The sequence below is a fragment of the Myotis lucifugus genome, unplaced genomic scaffold, assembly GCF_000147115.1.
Source record: "Myotis lucifugus unplaced genomic scaffold, Myoluc2.0 scaffold_280, whole genome shotgun sequence".
In the NCBI taxonomy this organism is placed as follows: domain Eukaryota; kingdom Metazoa; phylum Chordata; class Mammalia; order Chiroptera; family Vespertilionidae; genus Myotis; species Myotis lucifugus.
Window position 1 is genome coordinate 991,432 of NW_005871328.1, and position 5,035 is coordinate 996,466.

A 5,035-nucleotide genomic window follows, 5' to 3' on the forward strand; every position below is an offset into this window, starting at 1 on the left:
AACATACATGCCATTCATACAAGCCTCTGCCAGTGACAGACATTCTTAATCGAACCCAGACAGGCATCACTATCAATCACAACAGTGTTTCCCAGCACTGAATCTGGACGAAATCTCAGAATCTGTACCAGCACAGCGCTCAGAACATTACCAGTGGATTAGACCCAGATGGGGGAGGGGAACAGCAAGGCACAGACACAGCCTGTCCCTGTCCTTTCGGAACTCACCCATGACACTTAGCACCCACCTTGTATCATCAGTTCACCTGCTGGCCACCTCGCCGCCAGAGATGTGTCTTATTCCCGGCCTTCTCCCCCGCCAACCCCCCCCACCCCCCCAGCAGCTGATGAGACAGGCTGCTCAGAGACTTCAAAATGTTGACACAGGTAAGTCTCCCTCCTCGTAAGAGGCAGCGTTGGGAACTTGACTTCAAGTCCGGAGCCTTTCTCCAACAGCACTGCCACCTGAGATGTCACCAGGACACACACCCACAGACAGGTGTGGCCTCGATAGCAGGGTGACAGGACCCCAGTATGAGAGGGACCATGCTCCAAGCACCCCCACCCCTGAACAGACGCTCTCCCATGATGCCCTGCCCAGGATCCCCTGTCTGACTATTTGGCGTGTGCCCTGAATTGGGAAGCAAGCATTCTTGAGCATCTACATGGACCATCTCATTTCTCAAAATGAAACTCAGAGAGGCTCAGAGAGGTTAAGCGACATGCCCATGGTCACACAGCAAAAATGGCAACTGAAGTTCATGCTCTTTCCATTCATTGGTGATTCTGTGTGTTGGTTCCATTCACTGGACACTCTGAAGTGTCTACACTGCCCTGGGGGATCCTGGTGGATAGCATCATCCTCAGGTCATGTTTGTTTCAACCCCACGTCCACAGCTGGGGGTAGGGGACACAGAGATGAATCCGGGGAGATCCCTGCCTTGGGGGGTTCCCTGTCTGGAGCAGAAGCCAGGCAGAATAGTTGGTTACCATGATATATGAGCTTTCTGGGGAGGTCACAACAGACTGACACAAACTGGGTGGCTTAAAACAACAGAAATGCATTATCTTCTCATTCTGGGGACCAGAAGGGACTCCAGGCAACCTTGTGTTCCTTGGCTGTAGCTACAATGCTCCCATCTCTGCCTGTCTTCACGTGACTGTGTTCTCTGTGCTGTGTCTCTGTCCTTTCTCTTATAAGGATCCTTACTGGATTTAGGGCCCATCCTAACCCAGGATGATCTAATTTCTAGACCCTTAATTACATCTGCAAAGACCCTCTTTCCAAATAAGGTCACATTCCCAGTACAGAAGGTTAGGATTTGGACATCTCTTTGGGGGAACATAAACAACCTACTACTACCCATGGGGACGAAAAGGAAAAAGTCCCCAGGACGCGGAGCCGAGGAGAGAGAAGGTGGACAGTCCTGCAGGAGGGGAGAGCCAACGATTGGACAACGACTTTATAGATTCAACACCAAAGGCACAGTTTGCGAAAGGGAACATTGGTGAGCTGGTCTTCATGACAATGAACGACCTCTGCTCCACAGAAGACAGGCCACAGACGGGGAGACAACCTTTGCAAAACACCCACCAGACAAAGGACCGATGTCCAAATTATACAAAAAAACTCTTAACTCTATAATAAAACAAACAACCCAGTTAAGAACTGGGCCAAAGATCTGAACAGACACCTCACTAAAGAAGATACACTGATGGCAAATAAGCGTATGAACACAGACTCCATATCGGATGTCACAGGGGGACTGCACGTTAAAACGGCAATGAGATACCACCACACACCTCTGGGGACGGCTGAAGGAGGAAAACCGACAACACCCAGTGCTGTCCAGGACGTGGAACAACAGGAATGCAAAATGGTACGGCCACTCAGGGGTGTTTCTTACAATCCTGAAATAGTCTTATCTTATGATCCAGTCATCACATTCCTAGGCATTTACCCAATTCATATGAAAACTTATTTCCAGGCAAAAATCATGAATGGTTATAGCAGCTACATTCAGTATATATTCAACATAGCAACTATGGCCCCAAACTGGAAGCAACCAAAATGTCCTTCGGTAGGTGGATGGATAAACTGTTACATCCAGAACATAGATTCTTACTCAGCGATAAAAAGAAACGAGCTATCAAGCCACGAAAAGACACAGAGGAACGTTATCTGCATATTGCTGAGTTCAAGAAGCCAGTCTGCAAAAGCTACTTTCTGCTATGCGTCCAATTATAGAATATTCTGGAAAAGGTCAAACTGTGGAACCCAACCAGGGGTTGGGGAAGAAGGAGGGATGGAGAGGTGGGGAGGGCGACGTTTAGGACAGTGAAGTGATTCTGTATGAGAGTGTGACAGTCGACATATAAACATTGTGCATTCCTCAAAACCTATAGAACAGTGGTTCTCAACCTTCCTAATGCTGCGACCCTTTAATACAGTTCCTCATGTTGTGGTGACCCCCAACCATAAAATTATTTTCGTTACTACTTCATAACTGTAATTTTGCTACTGTTATGAATCGTCGTGTGAATATCTGATATGCAGGATGTATTTAGGCGACCCCTGTGAAAGGATCGTTCGACCCCCAAAGGGGTCTCGACCCACAGGTTGAGAACCGCTGCTATAGAACGTACAGTGCCAAGCGTGAACCCTAAGGTAAACCGTGAACTTTAGTTAATAACAGTGAATCGATAGCGATAGCGGCCCTTCGATGTAACAAATGTACAACACTAACGCACGATGTTACTAACAGAGGAACTGTGTGTGTAAAGGGGGAGGTTACAGAACTCTCTGTACTGTCTGCTAACTTTTCCTACAAACCTAACATCGCTCTAAAAAAATTTAAGTTCATTCGTTAAGGGGGAGGAACGGAATGAGCCAGAGCCAAGCAAGTGGAGAGTGAGAGGAAGGCACGCTGGAGGAAGACACAGCCAGTACAGAGGCCTGGGGCGGGTCCTGCAGGGAAACTGAGGGTGGGGAGAGGGGTGGGCTGGAGCGAGCTGCAGGAGCGGTTGGAGGCGGAGGGAGGGCAGGACCAAGGCCTGCAACTGCCTGAGAACCGTGCATCTTGGGGACCAGACTGAATCCCCTAAATCCCCCCCTCACTATCCGATGGAGAAACTGAGGCTCAGAGAAAGGCAACAAGAAAAGCACTTGGAGAGAGCTCACAGGGTGTCACCTGCACTTCCACGAAGAAGAAAGAGCCTGGGACCCTCGCAATATCCCTTTGGGGTAAGGTCCTCGCATCGCCTCCATTCACAGAGGAGGCAGCAAGCCCAGAGAGGCAAAGCCACCCACAGCGAGGGGTCAGGGGTCGAGGCTGATTCTCAGCCATCACGGGGGCAGCCACAGGGCAACATGTCTGGGCTCTGCTTGAAGCCTCCAGCAGCTGGAACCGCAGAGGGTGTCTGCCCCTCCAGCAGCGGCACCTGCCACAGAGGCACCTCTGGGGCCGCACTGCCTGGCAAATAGGGTTTATCGGCAAGTGTTTGTTTAATCTCCCGTTGGATGAATCACGGTGAGGTGGCGCGCCTCTGAGGCTCCTTCCAGCTGGGAGGGTCCGGGGTTATGGGCCCCAAAGAGGTTCCTTGGCGCCGGTGTGGCCCAAAGGCCACCCCCACGGCCGCAGCCCTGGTCTGTGGCACCCCAGCTGCTGTCAGCGGCACAGCCCTCTGGCTCCCAAGAACAGGAGCTCCCTGCACCTCTCGCCACCTGGCCCAAATGTGGGTTCTGGAGTCAAGAGACCAAGGCTGGATACTGGCTCCAAGTCCTATCATAAGACGCTATCCCTCCATTACCCACAAGGCTCCCCTTCCTACAGGTCTTGACTCACAGAACTCCTCCTGGGTGAGGTTCACCTGGTCACCATCCTCTTCTCCCCCCTCACACACACTCACTTCCTCTCTCCCTCCTCAAAGGCCCCGTCTCCAATACACTCGTTCATTTTACACACACACCTCCGCTAGAGTGGAAGATTCCCGGTGCCCATTCAGTGCCCATGGGAGTGACAGCCCCTTGCTGGCAGGGCCGTGGTGTGGGGAACCCAGGTGGTATATTTAAGAGGCCCACCAGGCAGTCTTGTTCCTGGTGCCCCGAACCAGTGCCGCATCTGTGCTGGAGCAGAGACTGTCATCTTGTCTTGAGTCTCTTCATTCATGCGAATCATGAATGTAAGGTCGCCAGCTGGACCTCAGCCTCTCCCGGTGCCCCCCGGGGCCGCGGTCGCCCTGCTCTGAAGGGCTTCCCCGAGGAACATTTCTTGCTGTCATCACGCAGGAGTTTTTGAGGGTGATGAGCAAGCATAACAGTGGGTCGAGCTAGGTGGGCCCCCAGGAAATGAGGGGCTGGGTCTCTCCATCCATCATGAGTCCTGGGAACCCCAATCTCCCCATCCATCAGGGTTTCTGGGCAACTCCACCCTGAGGTCGCTGGACCCGGGCACCTCATCCCTCTAGGTTTCTGGAGACCTTTCTGAGGCTGCGGGGCCAACCGTGCCACCCACCAGGGGTTCGGGGACCTCTCTGAGGATTTGGGGCCCGTTCACCCCATCCATCGGGGATCCCAGGAGGCCACGGGGCCCAGTCAGAGTCCCAGGTCCCCGGATGCCGCCCCCGCTCCAGGTCCTCCCCGTCAGCGCGCAGGCGGGAGCGCACGGGGTGCCCCGGGGATCCCTGGGCTTCCCGCGGCTGTTGTGGAGCGCGTGTTGATGCCGTCGCCCGGGAGACACGCGGGGGCGGGCCCCGGGCGGGAGGCGCGGCCCGGCGGCGCGCGAAGTGGCCGGGCAGAAGGCGCCAGGCCCTGGCGGCCGCAGTGGCCGGGGCCGCCGCCGCCGGCCGGCTTATATACCGCGGCTAATTTAGGCTGCGTCCGGAGCTCGGCCCCATCGCGAGTGTTTCCGCCGACGGCGCCTTGGTCCAGACTCCTCGCTCTCCGCGATTATAGGTGGGGCGGGTCCGGCCGCGCCCGCAAAGACTTCCCCGTCGACTGCACCCAATCAGATCACCGTAGTGTGGTCCGAAGTCAT